Source organism: Scyliorhinus torazame, chromosome 12 (genome assembly GCF_047496885.1).
Source record: "Scyliorhinus torazame isolate Kashiwa2021f chromosome 12, sScyTor2.1, whole genome shotgun sequence".
Taxonomy (NCBI): Eukaryota; Metazoa; Chordata; class Chondrichthyes; order Carcharhiniformes; family Scyliorhinidae; genus Scyliorhinus; species Scyliorhinus torazame.
Window position 1 is genome coordinate 16,213,323 of NC_092718.1, and position 27,179 is coordinate 16,240,501.

The window sequence follows — 27,179 nt, forward strand, 5'->3', positions numbered from 1 at the left end:
AAATGGTGTGTGTAAACAATACGCAGAGAAAAACTTGGCCACTTAACATGGCACCTTATTGTGTCCTCACAAATGTCCCAATGTGCTTCATAACCAATTAATTTGATGAATCACTGCCTGAAAGGTTCAAGTGACATCAAAGTGGAGGATAACGTAGGTGGCCCATCTCGGTGACCCTATACATCTGCAGGATCATCAATACTGAGGGCTGGGAAAGCCCCTGGATGTTTTAGACCAACACAGCAACCACTAAAAGACAGCCCCAGTGTATTTGTTAAATGAGATTGAGTTAAATATAAGGGGAAGCCTGAATAATTATATGCAGGCCTCGAATTCCTGACCCCCAACCTCTTTGCCTCTCCACCTTGCGCTCTTAAAATGCTCCTTAAAACCAACCTCTTTGGACAAGTGCCTGGTCACCTGCCCTGATGTGTGTACCTTTGCTTTGGTGTCTGTTTGTGTCTGACCTCTCTCCTGTGAATGCACCTTGTAATGTTTTATTATGTTGGAGGCAATATATAAATTCAAGTGTAGGCATCATCATGTGGCCAAATGCAGCAAGTGAGTTAAGGGCGAGATAATGGAGTTTGTATGGTCAGGATTCTCAGCCCGGCCTGGTAGATGTGATGAGCCAGCCAAACGTCCACTGACTTTGGCGACACTGGTAAATCCCGCCGGCGGGCGGGATCACAAACTCCCGCCTTTAGGATCTACATCTGTCCTGTAAAGCAGGTCAGCATGTTACAATAACAGAGGAATGGCATATGATTACAGATTGGCGACATACTCATCAGCTTATATTGTCCTTAATAATTTTGAGGCCTTTAAAATCTTCCTCTTTCACCAAACTTTTGGCCACCTCTCCTTTGGCTCTGTGCCAAATTTTGTCTCACTGCGTTCCAAGATTGCATCTTGACTACCTTTACTGTTTTAAAATTGCTATTTGTAGCGGGCAGCACGGCGATGCAGTGGTTAGCATTGCCGCCTCATGCCGCTGAGGACCCGGGTTCGATCCCGGCCCTGGGTCACTGTCCGTGTGGAGTTTGCACATTCTCCCCGTGTCGGCGTGGGTTTCATCCCCACAACCCAAAGATGTGCGGGGTAGGTGGATTGTTCAAGCTAAATTGCCCCTTAATTGGAAAAATATAATTGGGTACACTAAATTTATATTTCAAAAAGCACTACCGCCTCACGGTGCCGAGGACTCGGGTTCGATCCGGGCCCCGGGTCACTGTGTGGATACTGCAAGGCCTGGATAGAGTGGATGGGGACAGGATGTTTCCACTTGTAGGAAAAGCTAGAAGCAGAGGACACAATCTCAGGCTAAAGGGACAATCCTTTAAAACAGCGATGAGGAGTGCCAGAGGGTGGTGAATCTGTGGAGCTCTTTGCCGCAGAAGGCTGTGGAGGCCAAATCACTGAGTGTCTTTCAGACAGAGATAGATAGGTTCTTGATTAATAAGGGGATCGGGGTTATTGGGACAAGGCAGGAGAATGGGGATGAGAAAAATATCAGCCATGATTGAATGGTGGAGCAGATTCGATGGGCCGAGTGGCCTAATTCTGCTCCTGTGTCTTATGGTCTTATGGAGTTTGCGCATTTTCGCCATGTCTGCATGGGTCATGGATCACTGTCCGTGTGGAGTTTGCATATTCTCCCCATGTCTGCGTGTGTCTCACCCCCACAACCCAAAGATGTGCAGGGTCGGTGGATTGGCCACGCTAAATTGCCCCTAAATTGGAAAGAAAAGAATTGGGTACTCTTAAATTTCTTTTTTTTAAATTGCTCTATTTATATATATATATATATAAAAACAGGTTGTTATTACATGCCACATCCCTGATTGGTGCAGAATAAGTGGATTACATTCCAGCTCAAGTACAGAAAATTGAGGCACAAAGTATTTTATAAAGTGAGCTGCTGAGTTCCCAATTGCTTAATGAATAAAGGTGCCGTCTCTATCCCATGCAGTTCCAAAGATCCCTGATTTAGTTCCCCATCCTTGTACCAGTTATTTGGGGAGCAATTTTCAGGACCACAATTGGTCGATAGCTAGAGAAGGGAAAGTTTTTTATAAAATGAGTTAAGGTTATTGCTCCTAATTAATGTCCAATCAATCTGCTTGTTTACAAAAAACGCAATGATTCACACATGAAGGACAGCCACTTATGACCATTATTCAGGAGAAATAATGAGAAGCAAAAATTAGATTTCTATGTGTTGGGTTGCCAGAGTCATAACGTAAATGCAGATGGTTTGCATGCACGCACAAATTAGTGTGGATACCTGACGGGTCAATTATTCCATTGCAATAATAGAACCAGTGCTCCCGAGATGGGGACTTTGCTGTAAATAATACGTTGCCATTCCCTGTGCTCACAGCAGGGAAAAAAATGTAGAAACCTTTTGGAAATGAAGTTTGACAGAATGACTGCTGCTTGTTAATACAGACGTTGTGTAGGTCTGTTTCTGGTCATTTTAGAATGCAGGCCATGTGGGGGCCAGCCACAGGGTTACAACAGCTGAAATCACACTGCAAATACTATCAGTCATGACTGGAAGCACAAAGGTTGCAGACTAGAAGTTATAGACTTAACTTTGTCTTAATCGCACCATGTGTCACAGCTTGCTGGCAGCTAACAGTACGATGAATGAGATCACGGAGCTATTGCCTTACAGAACTAGACTAAAGTGTGACAAATTTATTTCCTTGAAGGAAAGAGACACTTTAGGCGGAGTTTTTATCCGTTTATATTTATCATTTTACCATTTCTTGTAAGTTCTGACAGATGTAGTTCTGTGTAGCGGCGCAGCTACAGCCCAAGAGAAAGTGTCGGTTTTTATAGATCTTTTCAAGTGAAATTTATAGCTGGTGTTTGGAAATGAGTGGAGGCTGATCCTTCAACAAGGGTTTTGGTTTGGATTCTCAGTTTGCTTTCTTTTTTCTCCCACCCTTCGTACGTTCCTCGATGTGTTTGTCTCCTGTGACGTGGCGGTTGGTGGTCCTTCTCTTGGCCAAGACGGTAGAATGATTCATCATGCAGGTATCCCTACAGTTCCTGCCGGTGACATTCCATAGTCACCTCTGCATGTGACGAGCTTCTGTGATGCAGAAATATACTCCCGGACAACCACAAAACGCTCCATGTCCATTATGAGACTCAAATGGACAATAGCGGGAGGGTTAAACCAAGCCACGTACAAGCCACTGGTTTAACTCCATCCAGCGCGTGGATGGGCGGCACGGTAGCACAGTGGTTAGCACTGTTGCCTCACAGCGCCAGGGTCCCAGTTCGATTCCTGGCTTGGGTCACTGTCTGTGCGGAGTCTGCACGTTCTCCCCGTGTCTGCGCGGGTTTCCTCCGGGTGCTCCAGTTTCCTCCCACAAGTCCCGAAAGACGTGATGTTAGGTGAATTTGGGCATTCTGAATTCTCCCTCAGTGTACCCGAACAGGCGCCGGAATGTGGCGACTAGGGGCTTTTCACAGTAACTTCATTGCAGTGTTAATGTTAGCCTACTTGTGACAATAATAAAGATTATATTATACAGCGCTCCTGTCAATGGGGTTTCCGGGTGAATGCACTCCTCTTCGCCAGGAAACATATAGCAGGGGTGCACTGTTGACGAAACCAAAAAAATCCCAACTTTGTGAACGGCCCTTATGAACGTTGATGACCACACTTCAGATATTGTGGACAGTTTTATAATAACAATAATCTTTATTGCTCTTCATATTGTACAAAAAGTATGGAAGCAGTGAAGTTGATGCAGAAGGGATTTACCACAATGATACCAGAATTGAGGCGCTATACTTATCAAGAAAGATTGAACCTGCTGGGCTCATTTCCTTAGTAAAGAGTAGAGGGAGGGGTGTCCTGTTAAAGGTCTTCGAGATTATGAAAGGATTTGGAATGGTGGACATAGAGAAGATGTTTCCACTTTCAAAGGTGGCCAAAACTGAGGGCCATAACTACCAGAGAGTCACTAATAAATCCAGTCGGGAATTGAGAAGAATCTTCTTTCCCCAGAACATGTGGAATCAGCCTTCTCGCGGAGTAGTTGAGGCAATTATTATCAATGTATTTAAGGAGAAACCAGATAAACGCATGAGGGAGAAAGGAATAGAAGAATAAGCTCATACGTGTTGGATGAAGGAGGGAAGGAGGAAACTAGTGTGGAGCAGAAACACCAAAACAAATCCTTTGAGCAGATTGGCCTGTTCCTGTTCTCTCCAGCTAACTGCAGAGGGAGTAGGACGAGGTTGAACATTCCATGAATATAATCTCTCATTGTTAATATTGTTGGAAATGGGGCTGTTGTAGATTTAAATTGACTTTAGTTCTAATTTATTTGGTCCTACGCTGCATCACAAGGCTCCACTCTCTCGCGATTGGCTCCACACCTGAGGAATCCTTGGGTGTAGAATGTCGAATAGGTCAATTGGGCTGGATTTCAGGATGACTTTTATCGTGTTCTGGACTTTGTCCTTAGAATCAAAGAAGAAAGCCATTTGCCCCATCATCTCTGTACTGGCTCTTTGGTGAACTATCTAATTAATCCCACGCCTTTGCTCTTTCCCCACAGCCCTATAAAACTTTCATTTTTGAATTATTTCCCCGAGCAGGTGCCGGAATGTGGTGACTAAGGGGCTTTTCACAGTAACTTCATTGAAGCCTACGTGTGACAATAAGCGATTATTATTATTATTTATCCAGTGCCCTTTTGAAAGTTGACAGTGAATCCGCTGCCATCACCGTTTCAGCCGATGCATTCCAGATCGCAACACCTCGCCATGGGCAAACAAAAAGCATTCTCATCACTCTAAAAACTCCCTTCACTCAATGGGTTATGAATTCTCTACATACAGGGTTGTGGATACTCTGTCCTTGAATATGGTTAAGGCTTTGGACAGCAAGAAGAGTGGTTGGGAAAGTGGAGTTCAAGTCCAAAATCAGCCATGATTGTATTTATTATTCTTTCACGGGATATGGCCGTCGCTGGCTAAGGCAGCATTTGTTGTCCATCCCTAATTGCTCTTGAACAGTAGATGGTGAGCTACCTTCTTGGACTGCTGCAGTCCATGGGTACACCCACAGGCAGTGCTGTTAAGGAGGGAGATGCAGGATTTTGAGCTGCGAAGGTGAAGGAACAGCGATATATTTCCAAGTTAGGACAGTGAGTGGCTTGGAGGGGAACCTCCAGGTGATGGGGTTCCCATGTGCCTGCTGCCTTTGTCCTTCTTGGTGGTAGTGGTCATGGGTTTGGAAGAAGCATTGGTACGTTCCTACACTGCATCTTGTAAATGGTACACACGGCTGCTATTGTGCATCAGTGAATGAAGGGTTTGAATGTTTGTGGAATGGGTTCAGAATCAAGCGGGCTGCTTTGTCCTGGATGGTGTTGAGCTTCTTGAGTGTTGTTGGAGCTGCACTCATCCAGGCAAGTGGAGAGCATTCCATCACACTCCTGACTTGTGCCTTGTAGATGGTGGACAAGCTTTTTGGAGTCCGGAGGCGAGTTACTCGCTACAGGATTCTTAGCCTCTGACCTGCCCTTGTAGCCACAGTATTTATATGGCTAGTCCAAAGCCATTGTCGTTTCCAGTGTCTAGATCGATGTTGGGTGGTCCACTCGGTTTCATTCCTTTTAGACCTTCTTTGGTTTGATACAACTGAGTGACTTGCTAGGCTGTAACAGAGGGAATTTAAGAGTCAATCACATTGCTGTGGGTCTGGAGCCACATGTAGGCCAGACCAGGTAAGGGCGGCAGATTTCCTTCCCTAAAGGACATTAGTGAACCAGATGGATTTTCCCGACAATTGACAATGGTTTCATGGTCATCATTAGACTTTTAATTCCAGTTTTTAATTGAATTCAAATTTCACCCATCTGCCCTGGTGGGATTCGAAACAAGGTCCTCGCTTATCCCAGTTCTCTGAATTACTAGTCCAGTGACAATGCCGTTACCGCCTCCCTATTGAATGGTTTGATGGTCTGTTTGGTCTATTCCTGCCTTTTCTTCATATGTTCACCTCACCACAAAAGAAAATAAATGAATAAAAATGAAAGGAAAATATCTCCTCCTTCATCTTTCTATCTATGTCTGTAAACGTTGTCATGCATTCTGGCTGTTGCAATTCCCGGACCCGTTCAAAGGCAACACTGTAAGATTACCACCGCTCACTTTGTGACATTGACAAGTGGAGTTTCCCCATGTCTGACCAAGTTACAATATTCTTACTCCTTCCAAAAAACTACCTGAGCCGGGCCTGCGTGCCAATTAGTATGTTCTCAGCTATTGAACCAAGGAAAGGCAGCAGTTTCTTACTCAGCAGAATAGGCCTTGCCTGTTGCAACAGAGCAGATCGCTTCGATTTCCAACACAGCATTAATCAACCAAAGGCAGTCTGAGGAGAGTGGATGAGTTCAGCGGCGAAGGTGACTTGGACCGTGGACGGCACGGCTCACAGTGTGAATGCAAAGCAAGAAAATGAAAGGGGGGAGTCGCCCTTGAATCCTTGATATGCCCTAGATTACATTATCTAGAATTTCAAAGCTTCTGGAAGGCTAAAGCAAGCTCTGAGACCCAGACAAGCCAGTGGTTAGTGAGACAGCCCACAAATGTGCAAGAAAAGTAAAAACAGAGAAAAGCTATGAGCATTTGGAGGATGAACACTTCTACAAGTGTTACTCATTTTCCAATCTCTGCAACTAACTGGCATGTGGAACTTTCAGCCATTTATTTCAAAGCAAATAAGTTTAAGAGGATCTAGGTATTATGATAATTTAACCTTCAACTTTACAATGTGTTTAGTTAATTTTATCTGTAATTATAAACTAGAAATGAATGATGGAGTACAGTAGGCCTGAATCAAAGCTAACCGACCTGAGAATGTTGAGGAGTGAAACAGGATGGTTTGGATTGGCGATCTGTCTTACATACTGCACCAATTGAAGTTCATGACAGATTAGGTTAAAATCAGGACCATTAATTTGTTCCTGTCTCTGTGTTGGTCAAATGTCTTCCAACCAATCAACTGCACAGCTTAGTGTTTCAATTGGGATCTTCACACCCAATTAAATCCCAGAGAATCTATGCAGTCATCAGATTGGGCAGCACGGTGGCACAGCGGTTAACACTGCTGCCTCACAGCACCAGGGTCACGGGTTCAATTCCGGCCTCGGGTGACTGTCTGTGTGGAGTTTGCTCTTTCTCTGTGTGTCTGCGTGGGTTTCCTCCGGGTGCTCCGGTTTCCTCCCACCGTCCAAAGACGTGCAGGTTAGGTGGATTGCCTATGCTGCCCACATTCTCCACTTTCATTTTACCGGGGCTGGTTTAGCACAGGGCTAAATCGCTGGCTTTGAGAGCAGGCCAGCAGCACGGTTCAATTCCCGTACCAGCCTCCCCGAGCAGGCGCTGGAATGTGGCGACTAGGGGCTTTTCACAGTAACTTCATTTGAAGCCTACTTGTGACAATAAGCGATATTCATTAATTCATTTCATAAATTGCCCCCTGGTGGGTTACGGGGATAAGCTGGAGGCTTGGGCTTAAGACGTGTGCTGTTTCCAAGGGCCGTTGCAGACTTGATGGGCCAAATGGCCTCTTTCTGCACTGTAAGTTCTATGAGTCTATGATTTCTGTTTTCCTGAGACCATATGTACCGAGCACACAAACTGAGAATAGAACCTCAGGAATTTGATGCCCTATTAAATTGTTTTTCTGTTGCCACATATTTACTGCTGCTTTCATGATTCTGAAAGTAACCGCCATCCCTTTTCAGACGAGGGTTGCGGCGGGTGTGTCAATATTTGCAAAAGGTGTCCCCATTTAGAAAGGTTTGCACGTCCCTGGAGTCAAAAGATGTCACCAGCATTTCCTTCCACTTTTGCAGGAGGCAGTAACTGCTTGGAAGGCGCAGATCGAAACCAATGAAGTATTTATTTTTAAATAAAATTCTCCCCTTTCTCTTCCTTCTCTCCTTCGATCCTCTTGGTAAATAGTTCCACACCAAGTGACCAGCGGCATGTTTCAGCTGAGATAGTGAACCTTTGAATTGTTTAATGTGGGGAAGAAGATGGCGGGGGGGGGGGGGGGACAGAGTATTTATTGCAATTTAACTTATTGCTGTTTGTGGAGTTTGCTGTGTGCAAATTGGCTGCTTCGTTTTCTCCATTACAACAACGACTACACTTCAAATATACTTCATTTGGGAGGTCCTGAGTTTATTTATTTATTTTTTTAAATTTAGAGTACTCAATAATTTTTTTTTCCAATTAAGGGGTAATTTAGTGTGGCCCAATCCACCTAGTCTGCACATCTTTGGGTTGTGGGGGTGAAACCCATGCAGACACGGGGAGAATGTGCAAATTCCACACGGACAGTGACCCAGGGCCGGGATTCGAACCCGGGTCCTCAGCGTCGTAGGCAGCAGTGCTAACCACCACACCACCGTGCCGCCCTAGGTCCTGAGGTTATGAGAGCTATGTGAAGGCAGGTTTTTTTGATGTAGTGCCGTGCTTCTTTTCTGTACCCTGCATCAAGGCAATTGGGCAGGCTGGTCAAGAATGCGAATCAGGGAGCAGCACGGTGGCGCAGTGCGTTAGCCCTGCTGCCTTACTGCGCCGAGGTCCCTGGTTCGATCCCAGCTCTGGGTCACTGTCCGTGTGGAGTTTGCACATTCTCCCCGTGTTTGCGTGGGTTTCACCCCCACAACCCAAAGATGTGCAGTCTAGGTGGATTGGCCACACTAAATTGCAACCTTAATTGGAAAAATGAATTGGGTACTCTAAATTTATTTTTGAAAGAAGAATGCGAGTCATTCGGGCGGCACGGTGGCGCAGTGGTTAGCACTGGTGCCTCACGGCGCTGAGGACCTGGGTTAGATCCCGGCTCTGGGTCACTGTCCGTGTGGGTCTCACCCCCACAACTCAAAGATGTGCAGGGTAGGTAGATTGGCCGCACTAAATTGGCCCTTAAAGGCGAAATTAAGAAAAAAGAATGGCAATCATTTGTTTTTGTTGACCTGTTTTGATATCTCATATTCTTAAAAATAAACAAGCACCAAATGTGTTCAGTGGGCTTCCAATCTGTCTTGCAGCTACTGATTATAAATATCACTCTGACTATCTCTGAAACACAGAATTCTGGATGCAATTCAATTCCAGATGCACTTGTCTCAGCCGCCCTGGCTTTGGACTTGATGAATGTTGTTGGGATTCAGTTTGGAACAGGAAGGCTTCCCCACCCCGGGCTGACCTGTGCGTTACCACCAGGTGCAAACATGCAAATAACAAACCACCTGTTGCTACTAAAGTCTTCAACACCACCACATGAGTGAAACCATTTATTGTCCCAAACTCCTTGCATTTCTCTTTCCAAAGCTGCTGCATTTTGCATAATTGCTGGCAGCATTTTGGTGCTTCAGCCGAGTCTCTTTGTCCAAGGCAAAGCTGTGAGTGCAGTGGGAAATTCAATCAGATAGACCATCACAGCCAAGACATTGCTCCTCTCACCTGACCTCCACATATGCGCACGTTACTATGCATTGCAGTGTAGCATTCAGGAAGTTGCTTCCCCTCCTCCTCCTCCTCTCAGAGCCACTGAGTCCACTTTCAGCCTGAAATCAGCAACATCGGATGCTCTGATCTATATAATATACATTCCACATTCCGCTCAACATATCTCGTCCCACACTCACCCTCCCCGCCATCTGCCTCTCTATCTCTCCTTCACCTTGTTGATTCACTCCCTTTATCCCCTCCCACTCTTTCTCTGATCCCCCTTTCCGTCTCCCCACACCTCTCTCCACTCCACCCCCCCCCCCCCACACCCCCCCCCCCCCCCCCCAACCCCGCCTCGCTGAGGAGAGCATGATTTCCCTTTAACACAAATCTCCAAAGAGATTTTCCTGGGGATCTGTAAATTGCTTTGCTTTGGGTAAGAGAAAGACTGTGAGAACAAGGGTTCATCTAGAGGCAGTGCTGAGGGGGCCAGTGAAGCTGTACTGTGGTGTCAGGGAGAAGAGCTATGAGTAGCTCCTGTTGGGTATGATAGTAAAGTAGTTATGATACTGGACGAACAGCTGGGAGGTCATGAGTTCAATTCCACTATGGCAAGTTGTGAAATTGAATTCAATAAATCTCTTAAATTGTGGCCGGCACCAGGAAAAAAAGTGAACGCTTCTGGAGATTGTTGTTAAAAAAAACTGGACTCATTCACTAATGTCCTTCAGGGAAAAGAACGTGTCACCCCAGCCCACTTTGGGTTACTGGAGACTCAATTCTCCCAGCACATGGATGACTTGGAACATCCTCTAAAATAGTCCAGCAATTAGTTGAAGAAGGTTACAGTGTCTGGTTTAATTCATTCAAACCTACTTTACGATAACTCAGTCACACAGTCAACCATTGCACCAATCCACAGGGGCCACGCAGGATATTCACTGTAAATTAAACTTTAAGAATGTTAATGTTCTCTGTAATAACTGCCACATAGTGTAATGGTATTTTTATGCAATAGATAATAGTACTTTTTTTTTTTTTAATCGTAATAAGAAAAAGCTCTTTACATTTCGAGAGATATCTCAGAGTTTTATAGAGGTCAGAGAAAATGAACCTTAAAAAAAAACCTGCATTTCTGTAGCCCCTCTCACAACCTCAGTATGCACCTTGCATTCGATGAAACACTTTTGAAGCGTAGCCTGTTGTAATGTAGGAAGCGCAGCAGCCAATTTGCACAGCAAGATTCCACAAACAGGTAGGTGTTGATGAAATTATGGTAGAAAATGCTGAAACCATTCAGCAGGTCAGCTAGCCTCTGTGGAGAGAGATACAGAGAGAACTTTTCAGCTTGATGAAACTTTAGATTAGAACTGGATTTAGATTTCCAGGATGGAATCATATATATGTACGTACAATCAGACGGGATAGGAGTAGGTCACACGGCCCTTTGAAACAGCTCTGCTATCCAATAAGGTCATGGCTGATTTTCTTGGAACCTCAATTTTGTATTTATTTTTAAAAATAAATTTAGAGTACCCAATTAATTTTATTCCAATTAAGGGGCAATTTAGCACGGCCAATCCACCTAGCCTGCACGTCCTTGGGTTGTGGGGGCGGAACCAACGCAAACACAGGGAGAATGTGCAAACTCCACACGGACAGTGACCCAGAGCCGGGATCGAACCTGGGACCTTGGCGCCGTGAGGCTGCAGTGCTACCACTGCGCCACCGTGCTGGCCTGTAGCCTGCACATCTTTGGATTGTGGGGGCGAAACCCACGCAGACACGGGGAGAATGTGCAAACTCCACATGGACAGTGACCCAGAGCCAGGATCGAACCTGGGACCTCGGCGCCATGGGGCAGCAGGGCTAACCCACTGCGCCACCGTGCTGTCCAATCCCACATTTATTTGATAATCTTTCAGCCTCTTGTGAATCAAGAATCTATCCAGCTCTGCCTCTTGTAAACATTCAAAGATTGATCCACTTACTTTTGAGCAGTTCCGGAGACTCCCAACCCACCGAGAGAAAATAATTATCCTCTTCTCTGTTTTAAATGAACGACCCTTTATTTATAAACAGTGACCCCTAATTTAAGGGCTGGTTTAGCTGAGTGGGCTAGACAGCTGGTTTGTAATGCAGAACAAGGCCAGCAGCGCGGGTTCAATTCCCGTACCGGCCTCCCCGAACAGGCGTCGGAATGTGGCGACTAGGGGCTTTTCACAGTAACTTCATACTTATGCAGATCCAAAGAGGTGCAGGATAGGTGGAGTGGCCACGCTAAATTGCCTCTTAATTGGAAAAAAATAATTGGGTACTCTAAATTTATTATTTTTTTAAAACTTCATCCTTGTGACAATAAAAGATTATTATTATTAGATTTTCGGACAACACCCTCGCCACATCCATCCTGTCAATACCCCTGAGGATCGTTCAGGTTTCGATCAAGTCGCCTCTTACTCTTCTAAATTCTAGTGGACACAAACCTAACCCCTCCAACCTTTCTCCATAAGACAAACCCCACTCCCCCCATTCCTGGTATTAGTCTAGTAAACCTTCTCTGCACAGCTTCTAACACATTTACATCTCTCCTTCGATAAGGAGACAAATACTGTACACGATACTCCAGATGTGGTCTCATCAATGCCGTGTACAACTGAAGCATAACCTCCCTACTCTTGTAATCAATTCCCCTCACAATAAACGATAACATTCTATTAGCTTTCCTAATGACTTGCTGTACTTGCCGAGGATGGCTACAGCACAGCTATGTGATAATTATCAGTTAATCTTTTTAGTGACATCGAGTGAGGGACAAATATTGGCGTGGACACCGGGAATACCTGCGCTTCTTCGTAACAATGCCACGGAACCTTTTAAATCCATTTATGGAGGACAGGTGGAGCCACGATTTAATATGCCATCCGAAAGAGAAGGCGTTACGTTTTCCATATACACCAGGACAGCAAGGCAAAGGGATTGTGAAGAATACATTCTTCCCAGCAGCAATCAGACACCAGTTAGTGTGGTTGAGGCAAGGACTCTGGAATTATTTAAGAAACAGTTTCAACGCGATAACAGGAAGACGCTAGGGTAAATATTCTGGAAGGAAAAAAATCAAAGGACTGAAGGATTTTCTTCATCCGAGCCGACTTTATGAACATGCAGTCACACAGTCAGTCATTGCACCAACCCACAGGGGCCACACAGGGTACTCATTTTAAATTAAACTTTAAGAACACTAATATTCTCTGTAATAACTGCAGTTGTGTAATGGTATTTTTATGCAATAGATCACAGTGTATCTAACTGGAAACTTCCAACAGAAAGATAATGCTATTTACTGCTGTGCAGACAGTAATGTGGTGGAAGTGGAAATTAGTGCATCTTTGATTTTGTATGGTTTCACAGTTTACTAATAAAGTGCTGTCACATTTAGTGTGATGAAGAGTTGAATGAGCCCCAGTCAATTTCCTGAATTATTTGAATCATCCCAGAGTTAGCTTCTCGGCTGCAGTTGTTGCAACTAAATATTTCCCCTGATCAGCATTTCTATTTTGATGCAGAGGGACTTAGCATCGTTGAGTTCTTTGATTTAGCAAATGCATCATTTCTGTGGGATGGCCAGTGACACGATTACTTGGCAAGTCAACACCATGTAGTTGTGGTTGGGAAAACAAAGGATACTAAACTTAAGAGCCAGATCATTCATTGGACATGTCTCATTCTTTGTTTCTTCCCTACAGTGGCAAGACTAATTCAGAAACTCAGTGGGGATGGCAGAGTTGAGATTGCACCTTCTGCACCAGTGCGCCATGCCATAATTCTGCTTATTTACCTTTTATCGTTGTGATAAATACCAAATTTTCTCCTCGCCGCTCCTGCAGGTGTTGGCTTGCGATTGTACCTTGTCACTGTGGCCATTCTTCATTGATGAGCAAAACTGAATACTGGCAGGATACAGGACTGTGGAGAACGTCTTAGCCAAGTTTGGGCCTGTCCTCGTTCACGCAAACACTTTCCAGCAGGGGATCGTCAGATAGCAGCCAGCAGCAAGAGTCTTTGGCTAATTTATTTCACTCCGTATCCCAGGTGAATTGAAGCCAAAGTATTGTCCCAAAGGCTGTCCTGGCTGAGATTAACTGAGATTGCACAGACAGGCTATCGAACCATGACTATTGATGGTTGATGTGTCTCAGCAGATGGACCATTTACCAAGTGGGTGCCATTGGGGAACAATGTAATGTTTATTGCCCAATGGTACGGGCGAGGAAGATGTTGATTCAACATTTTCTTTGAGTGTTAATACCTTTAGTCCTCTGCCTGGGAAGTGCGGAATGATGAGGATTAAGTGGCTATATCTTATCATGGCATATTGAGGGATTTACATTGGACACTTGAAGCAATTAAAATAAAATGATTATCAAATAAATCAGACAACTACATTAGATATAGAGGATCTATTTCTGTCATGAACAAATTACACTCAATTTCAGGTTGATGGGTGCCCCCTTCACCATGTTGAACCTTCATACCCTTCAGTACTGGCATACTGCGGGTGCTGTGTGTACCAACTAAAATATGCACTGCAAAAATGTGTAAAAGCTTGTTTGGCAGCACCTCCCAAGCCTGTGACCTCCACTAACTAGAAGGACAAGGGCAATAGAGTCCTGGGAGTTATCACTGCCTCCAAGTTGCACATCATCCGGACCTGGAACTATGTCGATGTCCATTCATTGTTGCTGAGTCAGAATCCTGGGTTTCTCTCCCGAATAGCCGTGGGTGAACTTACAGCACATATACTGCAATGGAGAGCACGAACATAGTTCACCACAACCTTTTCTCAGGCAATTAAGGACAGGTAATGAGGCCTGAAAGGAGATCTTGTGCTGTAGTGGGTACCATCGCTGCCTCTGAGCCTGTAGGTCTGGGTTCTGGTTAGAATGGATTCGGGCTAGACTCCTTGCCCAGCGGTGTGGGTCAGACCTGCCTTTGGGCAGAGAACTCAAGGAGAAGTGCTGGATGAAGGCATGGCATGCAGTGAGCAGGTCTCTGCCTCTCAGCCAGAAGCTCTGGGTTCAAGTCTCACTCTGTGACTTGATGGCCAAGGAATGTGTGTTCATAATGTGGCCAAGCAGACTGACTGTCAACCTGTAAATCCTCGCAGCATGCCCATATGGCAGACGGTAAGAATGAGAGGATCTTCTGGCCAGCCAGTCTTGATGGAAATTGGGGGCCCTCAAGCTCTAGCGACAAGCTGGTGAAAAATTAGCTGCGGAAACAGACATGAGCGTGCGCTTTTTCTGTCTAGTGTGTGGACCACTAGTGGTGTGGAAATGTGATTTTAAAAACAAAATAAGTAGCCTTCAAATCCTCGCCTTTGACAGCCACATCCTGCGAATGAAAAAGACTTTAAAATAAACCAAGTCAAGGCTTTGAATGAAATATTTCCATCTCTCATTCAAACCCCGACCCCATGGAGTTTCCATTACCAACCAGAAAATATCCCAATTGTTCTCATTTTTACTAATTAGAAATAAAATAATCAGAGAGCCACAAAGTTTCACATGGAATATGGACACTTTTGTTCATTTGCCTTTTCTCTTCCATTTCTCTCCCCCCCCCCGCCCCCCTCTCGCCCCTTGTCTGAAAGCAGCAATGCACACTGGGGTAAAGTCCCTCTTGTCGCTAAGCGATCTGTATCTCACCCAGATGTCCAGACTTTGCATTTGACGTTCAGTAGTGAGTGCTGCTGGGCTGTACCATACATACAAGTGGTGAAGGAATAGTGATTATAGTTCCAAATCAGGATGGTGTGTGTGGCTTGGAGGGGAAGGTGCAGGTGGTAGAGGTTGCAGGTTTAGAAGGTGTTGGCGACAGAGGCTTAGCAAGTTGCCGCAGTAAATATGCTGGAATCTGCTTCATGTTCTGCTCACGAGCCTAAGGACACCAGGTACAGTTTGCAGTTGCAAACTTGCTGTCCCTTCAACGTTGCTGGGTCAAAACCCTTGAACTGCCTTCCGAACAGCACTGTGGGTGCACTTATACCACACAGACTGCAGCGGCTCAAGAAGGCTGCTCACCACCACCTTCTCAAGGGCAGTTAGGGATGGGAAACACACTTTGTCAGTAATGCTCACATCCCATGAACGAATAGAAAAAAAAGCAGGTGAAGCCTCGGTTTGTAACTATAGTTTCTCATTCTTCATGACATGCTAATTAATAACATATAGTGGTAATTTTTTCCACAAAATTAAATAAAACAAGTAAGTTAATTATTGAGGATAAGAGTTGGCTTTACAAATATATAAACATTAAGCATCTGCACTAGATTTGAAGAAGGATTCGCTCTCACTTTGGTGCAATAGTCTGTCAGATATGAAACTGCTGTAAATTCGGGCGTTGGTTAACTGTGATGTGTTTTATGATTTCTAAGCAATGTATTATTTTTATAATCTTTCTGCAGTGATTATATTTTATAGTTAATTGAATTGGATTGCAACAACTTTCATTTAACTAGCACCTTTAACATAGTAAAATATCACAAGACATTTCACAGGAGCGATTAGCAAACAGAATTTAACACCAAGCCCAAGAAGGAAATGTTAGGCGAGGTGATCAAAAGCTTGGCCAAAGAGGTAGGTTTTAAGGATTATCTTAAAGGAGGAGGGAGCGATTTACAGGAAGAAATTCAAGAGCTTCGGGACCAACAAGCTGAAGGCACAACCCCAGTGCGCGAGTGGGAATGTACAAGAGGCCAGAATTGGAGGAGCACAGACATCTCAAAGGTTGTCGGGCTGGAGGAGGTTACAGAGGCACGGGAAGGGTGAGGCCATTAGGGATTTGAAAACAAAGATGCAAATTTTAAGATCAAGGCATTGCTGACTGGGAGTCACTGTAGGTCATTGAGCGCAGGGGTTTTGAGGGCAACTTGGTGCTGGTTAGGATATCAACAGGCAAGTTCTGAATGAACACAAGCTGAGGGAGAGTGAAAGATGCGAAGCCAGCCAGGACTTTCTGATTAATCCTCCACACAACCACTTGTGCTCATCTGAAGCGGCATTTTAGATGAGCACTTGAAACGCCACAGCGGCCAAGGCCACAGAGCAACTGCTGGGAGATGGGATTAGATTAGATAGGAGCTTGGTGGCTGGTGTAGACACAATGGGCTGAAGGGCCTCTTTTGTGATGTCAAACTCTGTGACTGGGTTGCAATAGTCGAGTGTAGAGTTAACAAAGGTGGTGTTATGGAGGTTGAAGCAGGTGGTCCTGACAGAGATACTGTGGGGTCAAAAGTTCAACTCTGGATCAAATAGGATGGCTGGGTTGAGAAGAATATGATGCAAACATGGTGTAAATAGAAATTGTGCAGGACTTAAGGTTTACTAAAAAATTATATTTTCTACACGTATAGCGTAGTCCATGGAAAGCAAGTCTGCCAAGATACTCCAGAAAGTGAAAGTGGATCACAAAGGACCAACTCGCAACGTTGACTCCAGACTACATTTTGTTAATCTGTTTTCTTCCCTTAAAGGCATAGGACAAGAGCAATTAAAATAATTTGCTATTAATAACTCCTCAATTAAAAAAGTGAACAATCTGTACTAATGTTACATGGTAAAAGGGAAATTTTTCATCCTTGGATATCTTTGTGGAAAATGTCAGCACTTGAAGCTACAATTGGGGGAGGCAATATTTCATTAATCCTCCACATGCACAGCCACTGATTAAAGTGGCACATTGTCTACAAGGCTCGAGGCTGACACAGCCATCCTAACCATCAAACCAGAGATCACGGGATTCCAAATAGTGCTGGCCTTTCCTGCCCAGGTGGGGGATGGAGAATGACACACAAATTGACAACGAAAGAACCATCAAACTAGAAGACAGCCATCCACAATTTATAATGCAAGATAAAATATCACATTATTAACCAGTCAAAGCCAACATACACCAAATCCAACTTGTAAGATATGATTTAAATATATAAGTTCCTGAGGGATATGTGGATGTGGAGAGGATGTTTCCTCTTATGGGAGAATCTAGAATTAGAGGGTCACTGTTTAAAAATAAGGGATTGCACATTTAAGACAGAGATGAGGAGGGTCTCTCAGAGGGTTGCTCGTCTCTGAAACACTCTTCTCAAAAGGAAGTGGAAGCAGAATCTTGGAATATTTTTAAGCAGGGGTGAAATATTATATGGGGAAGACAGGAATTTGGTGTTCAAGTCACAGCCCGATCAGCCATGATCTTATTGAATGGCGGAGCAGGCTCGAGGGGGCGAGGGACCTCCCCTACTCCTAATATATATATTTGTATGTATGCTGGGTGGCATTCAAGGATATTGATGATGCCCATCCAAATATTTTCTTCCTTGTTTTCTTTTTCCTCTCTTCCTAGTTTTGTCCTCTCCTGGTGTGAATGTCCACAGGTACAGCACACTCTCCAATACTGTGCCCATTGTGAATGTCCACAGGTACAGCACACTCTCCAATACTGTGCCCATTGTGAATGTCCACAGATACTAGACACTCTCAAATACTGTGCCCATTGTGAATGTCCAGAGGTACATGACTATCCAATACTGTGCACATTGTGAATGGCCACAGATACGGGACACTCTCCAATACCGCGCCCATTGTGACTGTCCACAGATACAGGACAGTCTCCAATACTGTGCCCATTGTGAATGTCCACAGATACAGGACAGTCTCCAATATTGTGCCCATTGTGAGTGTCCACAGGTACAGGACACTCTCCAATACTGTGCCCATAGTGAATGTCCACAGGTACAGGACACCCTCCAATACTGTGCCCATTGTGAATGTCCACAGGTACAGGACACTCTCCAATACTGTGCCCATTGTGAATGTCCAGAGGTACATGACTATCCAATACTGTGCACATTGTGAATGGCCACAGATACGGGATACTCTCCAATACCGCGCCCATTGTGACCGTCCACAGATACAGGACAGTCTCCAATACTGTGCCCATTGTGAATGTCCACAGAAACAGGACAGTCTCCAATATTGTGCCCATTGTGAGTGTCCACAGGTACAGGACACTCTCCAATACTGTGCCCATTGTGAATGTCCACAGGTACAGGACACCCTCCAATACTGTCCCCATTGTGAATGTCCACAGGTACAGGACACTCTCCAATACTGTGCACATTGTGAATGTCCACAGGTACAGGACACTCTCCAATACCACGCCCACTGTGAATGTCTACAGATACAGGATACTCTCCAATACTGGGCCCATTGTGAATGTCCACAGGTACAGGTCACTGTCCATAACTGTGACCCTTGTGAATGTCCACAGGTACAGGACACTCTCCAATACTGTGCCCATTGTGAATGTCCACCAGTACAGGACACTCTCCAATACTGTCCCCATTGTGAATGTCCACAGGTACAGGACACTTTCCAATACTGTCCCCATTGTGAATGTCCACAGGTACAGGACACTCACCAATAATGTGTCCATTGTGAATGTCCACAGGTACAGGACACTCTCTAATACTGTCCCCATTGTGAATGTCCACAGGTACAGGACACTCTCTAATACTGTGCCCATTGCGAATGTCCACAGGTACAGGGCACTCTCCAATACTGTGCCCTTTGTGAATGTCCACAGATCCAGGACACTCTCCAATACTGTGCCCATTGTGAATGTCCACACGTACAGGACACTCTCCAACACTGTGCCCTTTGTGAATGTCCACAGATACAGGACACTCTCCAATACTGTGCCCATTGTGAATGTCCACCGGTACAGGACACTCTCCAATACTGTGCCCATTGTGAATATCCACAGGTACAGGACACTCTTTAATACTGTGCCCATTGTGTATGTCCACAGGTAGAGGACACTCTCCAATAATGTGCCCATTGTGAATGTCCACAGGTACAGGGCACTCTCCAAAACTGTGCCCATTGTGAATGTCCACAGATACAGGACACTATCCAATACTGTGCCCATTGTGAATGTCCACACGTAGGGGACACTCTCCAACACTGTGCCCATTGTGAATGTCCACAGATACAGGACACAATCCATTACTGTGCCCATTGTGAACGTCCACAGGTACAGGACACTCTCCATTACTGTGCCCATTGTGAATGTCCACAGGTACAGGACACTCTCCAATACTGTGCCCCTTGTGAATGTCCACAGTTAAAGGACACTCTCCAATACTGTGCCCATTGTGAATGTCCACAGGTACAGGACCCTCTCCAATACTGTGCCCATTGTGAATATCCACAGGTACAGGACACTCTCCAATACTGTGCCCATTGTGAATGTCCACAGGTACAGGACACTCTCCAAAACTGTGCCCATTGTGAATGTCCACAGATACATGACATTCTCCAATACTGTGCCCATTGTGAATGTCCACAGATACAGGACAATCTCCAATACTGTGCCCATTGTGAATATTCACAGGTACAGGACACTCTCCAATACTGTGCCCATTGTGAATGTCCACAGATATAGGACACTCTCCAATACTGTGCCCATTGTGAATGTCCACAGATACAGGAAACTCTCCAATACTGTCCCATTGTGAATGTCCACAGGTACAGGACGCTCCCAATACTGTGCGCATTGTGAATATCCACAGATACAGGACACTCTCTAATACTGTGCCCATTATGAATGTCCACAGGTACAGGGCACTCTCCAATACTGTGCCCATTGTGAATGTCCACAGGTACAGGACCCTCTCCAATACTGTGCCCATTGTGAATATCCACAGGTACAGGACACTCTCCAATACTGTGCCCATTGTGAATGTCCACAGGTACAGGACACTCTCCAAAACTGTGCCCATTGTGAATGTCCACAGATGCATGACATTCTCCAATACTGTGCCCATTGTGAATGTCCACAGATACAGGACACTCTCCAATACTGTGCCCATTGTGAATATCCACAGGTACAGGACACTCTCCAATACTGTGCCCATTGTGAATGTCCACAGATATAGGACACTCTCCAATACTGTGCCCATTGTGAATGTCCACAGATACAGGAAACTCTCCAATACTGTCCCATTGTGAATGTCCACAGGTACAGGACACTCCCAATACTGTGCGCATTGTGAATATCCACAGATACAGGACACTCTCCAATACTGTGCCCATTGTGAATGTCCACAGGTACAGGGCACTCTCCAATACTGTGCCCATTGTGAATGTCCACAGGTGCAGGACACTCCCCAATACTGTGCCCATTGTGAATAATCACAGGTACAGGACACTCCCCAATACAGTGCGCATTGTGAATAATCACAGCTACAGGACACTCTCCAATACTGTGCCCACTGTGAATGTCCACTGGTACAGGACACTCTCCAATACTGTGCGCATTGTGAATATCCACAGGTACAGGACACTCTCCAATACTGTGCCCATTGTGAATATCCACAGGTACAGGGCACTCTCCAATACTGTGCCCATTGTGAATGTCCACAGGTACAGGACACTCTCCAATACTGTGCTTTTGTGAATGTCCACAAGTACAGGATACTCTCCAATACTGTGCCCATTGTGAATGTCCACAGGTACAGGACACTCTCCAATACTGTGCCCATTGTGAATGTCCTTAGATACAGGAAACTCTCCAATATTGTGCCCATTGTGAATGTCCACAGGTACAGGACACTCCCAATACTGTGCCCATTGTGAATGTCCACAGGTACAGGACACTCTCCAAAACTGTGCCCTTTGTGAATGTCCACAGATACATGACATTCTCCAATACTGTGCCCATTGTGAAAGTCCACAGATACAGGACGCTCTCCAATACTGTGCCCATTGTGAATATTCACAGGTACAGGACACTCTCCAATACTGTGCCCATTGTGAATGTCCACAGATACAGGAAACTCTCCAATACTGTCCCATTGTGAATGTCCACAGGTACAGGACACTCCCAATACTGTGCGCATTGTGAATATCCACAGATACAGGACACTCTCCAATACTGTGCCCATTGTGAATGTCCACAGGTACAGGGCACTCTCCAATACTGTGCCCATTGTGAATGTCCACAGATATAGGACACTCTCCAATACTGTGCCCATTGTGAATGTCCACAGATATAGGACACTCTCCAATACTGTGCCCATTGTGAATGTCCACAGATACAGGAAACTCTCCAATACTGTCCCCATTGTGAATGTCCACAGGTACAGGACACTCCCAATACTGTGCCCATTGTGAATAATCACAGCTACAGGACACTCTCCAATACTGTGCCCACTGTGAATGTCCACTGGTACAGGACACTCTCCAATACTGTGCACATTGTGAATATCCACAGGTACAGGACACTCTCCAATACTGTGCCCATTGTGAATATCCACAGGTACAGGGCACTCTCCAATACAGTGCCCATTGTGAATGTCCACAGATACAGGACACTCTCCAATACTGTGCCCATTGTGAATGTCCACAGGAACAGGACCCTCTCCAATACTGTGCCCATTGTGAATATCCACAGGTACAGGACACTCCCAATACTGTTCCCATTGTGAATGTCCACAGGTACAGGACACTCTCCAATACTGTGCCCATTGTGAATGTCCACAGGAACAGGACACTCTCCAATACTGTGCCCATTGTGAATGTCCACAGGTACAGGACACTCTCCAATACTGCACCCATTGTGAATGTCGACAGGAACAGGACACTCTCCAATACTGTGCCCATTGTGAATGTCCACAGATACAGGACACTCTCCAATACTGTGCCCATTGTGAATGTCGACAGGCACAGGACACTCTCCAATACTGTGCCCATTGTGAATAATCACAGGTACAGGACACTCTCCAATACTGCGCCCATTGTGAATATCCACAGGTACAGGAAACTCTCCAATACTGTGCCCATTGTGAATGTCCACAGGTACAGGACACTCTCCAATACTGTGCCCATTGTGAATGTCCACAAGTACAGGATACTCTCCAATACTGTCCCCATTGTGAATGTCCACAGGTACTGGACACTCTCCAATACTGTGCCCATTGTGAATGTCCACAGGTACAGGACACTCTCCAATACTGTGCCCATTGTGAATGTCCACAGATACAGGAAACTCTCCAATACTGTCCCCATTGTGAATGTCCACGGGTACAGGACACTCCCAATACTGTGCCCATTGTGAATGTCCACAGGTACAGGACACTCTCCAAAACTGTGCCCATTGTGAATGTCCACAGATACATGACATTCTCCAATACTGTGCCCATTGTGAATGTCCACAGATACAGGACACTCTGCAATACTGTGCCCATTGTGAATATCCACAGGTACAGGACACTCTCCAATACTGTGCCCATTGTGAATGTCCCCAGATATAGGACACTCTCCAATACTGTGACCATTGTGAATGTCCACAGATACAGGAAACTCTCCAATACTGTCCCCATTGTGAATGTCCACAGGTACAGGACACTCCCAATACTGTGCCCATTGTGAATAATCACAGCTACAGGACACTCTCCAATACTGTGCCCACTGTGAATGTCCACTGGTACAGGACACTCTCCAATACTGTGCACATTGTGAATATCCACAGGTACAGGACACTCTCCAATACTGTGCCCATTGTGAATATCCACAGGTACAGGGCACTCTCCAATACAGTGCCCATTGTGAATGTCCACAGATACAGGACATTCTCCAATACTGTGCCCATTGTGAATGTCCACAAGTACAGGATACTCTCCAATACTGTGCCCATTGTGAATGTCCACAGGTACAGGACACTCCCCAATACTGTGCCCATTGTGAATGTCCACAGGTACAGGACACTCTCCAATACTGCACCCATTGTGAATGTTGACAGGAACAGGAGACTCTCCAATACTGTGCCCATTGTGAATGTCCACAGGTACAGGACACTCTCCAATACTGTGCCCATTGTGAATGTCGACAGGTACAGGACACTCTCCAATACTGTGTCCATTGTGAATGTCCACAGATATAGGACACTCTCCAATACTGTGCCCATTGTGAATGTCCACAGATATAGGACACTCTCCAATACTGTGCCCATTGTGAATGTCCACAGGAACAGGACCCTCTCCAATACTGTGCCCATTGTGAATATCCACAGGTACAGGACACTCCCAATACTGTTCCCATTGTGAATGTCCACAGGTACAGGACACTCTCCAATACTGTGCCCATTGTGAATGTCCACAGGAACAGGACACTCTCCAATACTGTGCCCATTGTGAATGTCCACAGGTACAGGACACTCTCCAATACTGCACCCATTGTGAATGTCGACAGGAACAGGACACTCTCCAATACTGTGCCCATTGTGAATGTCCACAGATACAGGACACTCTCCAATACTGTGCCCATTGTGAATGTCGACAGGCACAGGACACTCTCCAATACTGTGCCCATTGTGAATAATCACAGGTACAGGACACTCTCCAATACTGCGCCCATTGTGAATATCCACAGGTACAGGAAACTCTCCAATACTGTGCCCATTGTGAATGTCCACAGGTACAGGACACTCTCCAATACTGTGCCCATTGTGAATGTCCACAAGTACAGGATACTCTCCAATACTGTCCCCATTGTGAATGTCCACAGGTACTGGACACTCTCCAATACTGTGCCCATTGTGAATGTCCACAGGTACAGGACACTCTCCAATACTGTGCCCATTGTGAATGTCCACAGATACAGGAAACTCTCCAATACTGTCCCCATTGTGAATGTCCACGGGTACAGGACACTCCCAATACTGTGCCCATTGTGAATGTCCACAGGTACAGGACACTCTCCAAAACTGTGCCCATTGTGAATGTCCACAGATACATGACATTCTCCAATACTGTGCCCATTGTGAATGTCCACAGATACAGGACACTCTGCAATACTGTGCCCATTGTGAATATCCACAGGTACAGGACACTCTCCAATACTGTGCCCATTGTGAATGTCCCCAGATATAGGACACTCTCCAATACTGTGCCCATTGTGAATGTCCACAGATACAGGAAACTCTCCATACTGTGCCCATTGTGAATGTTGACAGGTACAGGGCACTCTCCAAAACTGTGCCCATTGTGAATGTCCACAGATACAGGACACTCTCCAATACTGTGCCCATTGTGAATGTCCACACGTAGGGGACACTCTCCAACACTGTGCCCATTGTGAATGTCCACAGATACAGGACACAATCCATTACTGTGCCCATTGTGAACGTCCACAGGTACAGGACACTCTCCATTACTGTGCCCATTGTGAATGTCCACAGATACATGACATTCTCCAATACTGTGCCCATTGTGAATGTCCACAGATATAGGTCACTCTCCAAAACTGTGTCCATTGTGAATGTCCACAGATACAGGAAACTCTCCAATACTGTCCCATTGTGAATGTCCACAGGTACAGGACACTCCCAATACTGTGCGCATTGTGAATATCCACAGATACAGGACACTCTCCAATACTGTGCCCATTGTGAATGTCCACAGGTACAGGGCACTCTCCAATACTGTGCCCATTGTGAATGTCCACAGGTGCAGGACACTCCCCAATACTGTGCCCATTGTGAATAATCACAGGTACAGGACACTCCCCAATACTGTGCGCATTGTGAATAATCACAGCTACAGGACACTCTCCAATACTGTGCCCACTGTGAATGTCCACTGGTACAGGACACTCTCCAATACTGTGCGCATTGTGAATATCCACAGGTACAGGACACTCTCCAAAACTATGCCCATTGTGAATATCCACAGGTACAGGGCACTCTCCAATACTGTGCCCATTGTGAATGTCCACAGGTACAGGACACTCTCCAATACTGTGCCCATTGTGAATGTCCACAAGTACAGGATACTCTCCAATACTGTGCCCATTGTGAATGTCCACAGGTACAGGACACTCCCCAATACTGTGCCCATTGTGAATGTCCACAGGTACAGGACACTCTCCAATACTGCACCCATTGTGAATGTTGACATGAACAGGACACTCTCCAATACTGTGCCCATTGTGAATGTCCACAGGTACAGGACACTCTCCAATACTGTGCCCATTGTGAATGTCGACAGGTACAGGACACTCTCCAATACTGTGCCCATTGTGAATGTCCACAGATATAGGACACTCTCCAATACTGTGCCCATTGTGAATGTCCACAGATATAGGACACTCTCCAATACTGTGCCCATTGTGAATGTCACACAGGAACAGGACACTCTCCAACACTGTGCCCATTGTGAATATCCACAGGTACAGGACACTCCCAATACTGTTCCCATTGTGAATGTCCACAGGTACAGGACACTCTCCAATACTGTGCCCATTGTGAAAGTCCACAGGAACAGGACACTCTCCAATACTGTGCACATTGTGAATGTCCACAGGTACAGGACACTCTCCAATACTGCACCCATTGTGAATGTTGACAGGAACAGGACACTCTCCAATACTGTGCCCATTGTGAATGTCCACAGATACAGGACACTCTCCAATACTGTGCCCATTGTGAATGTCGACAGGTACAGGACACTCTCCAATACTGTGCCCATTGAGAATAATCACAGGTACAGGACACTCTGCAATACTGCGCCCATTGTGAATATCCACAGGTACAGGACACTCTCCAATACTGTGCCCATTGTGAATATCCACAGGTACAGGACACTCTCCAATAATGTGCCCATTGTGAATGTCCACAAGTACAGGATACTCTGAAATACTGTCCCCATTGTGAATGTCCACAGGTCCTGGACACTCTCCAATACTGTGCCCATTGTGAATGTCCACATGTACAGGACACTCTCCAAAACTGTGCCCATTGTGAATGTCCACAGATACAGGAAACTCTCCAATACTGTCCCCATTGTGAATGTCCACAGGTACAGGACACTCCCAATACTGTGCCCATTGTGAATAATCACAGCTACAGGACACTCTCCAATACTGTGCCCACTGTGAATGTCCACTGGTACAGGACACTCTCCAATACTGTGCACATTGTGAATATCCACATGTACAGGACACTCTCCAATACTGTGCCCATTGTGAATAACCACAGGTACAGGGCACTCTCCAAGACAGTGCCCATTGTGAATGTCCACAGGTACAGGACACTCTCCAATACTGTGCCCATTGTGAATGTCCACAAGTACAGGATACTCTCCAATACTGTGCCCATTGTAAATGTCACAGGTACAGGACACTCCCCACTACTGTGCCCATTGTGAATGTCCACAGGTACAGGACACTCTCCACTACTGCACCCATTGTGAATGTTGACAGGAACAGGAGAGTCTCCAATACTGTGCCCATTGTGAATGTCCACAGGTACAGGACACTCTCCAATACTGTGCCCATTGTGAATGTCGACAGGTACAGGACACTCTCCAATACTGTGCCCATTGTGAATGTCCACAGATATAGGACACTCTCCAATACTGTGCCCATTGTGAATGTCCACAAGTACAGGATACTCTCCAATACTGTCCCCATTGTGAATGTCCACAGGTAGTGGACACTCTCCAATACTGTGCCCATTGTGAATGTCCACAGGTACAGGACACTCTCCAATACTGTGCCCATTGTGAATGTCCACAGATACAGGAAACTCTCCAATATTGTGCCCATTGTGAATGTCCA

The 27,179-nt window shown here is 45.5% G+C and overlaps 1 long non-coding RNA gene across 2 annotated transcripts in view; it reads right to left on the reverse strand.

Moving 5' to 3' along the window:
- Nucleotides 1-27,179, reverse strand: part of LOC140387400 (uncharacterized) — a 129,496-nt gene that overhangs the window by 57,856 nt on the left and 44,461 nt on the right. For both annotated transcript variants that reach the window (XR_011933856.1, XR_011933855.1), the window contains exon 2: nt 10,671-10,819. This is a non-coding gene — a long non-coding RNA (uncharacterized lncRNA). The remainder of the gene's footprint in view (nt 1-10,670; nt 10,820-27,179) is intronic.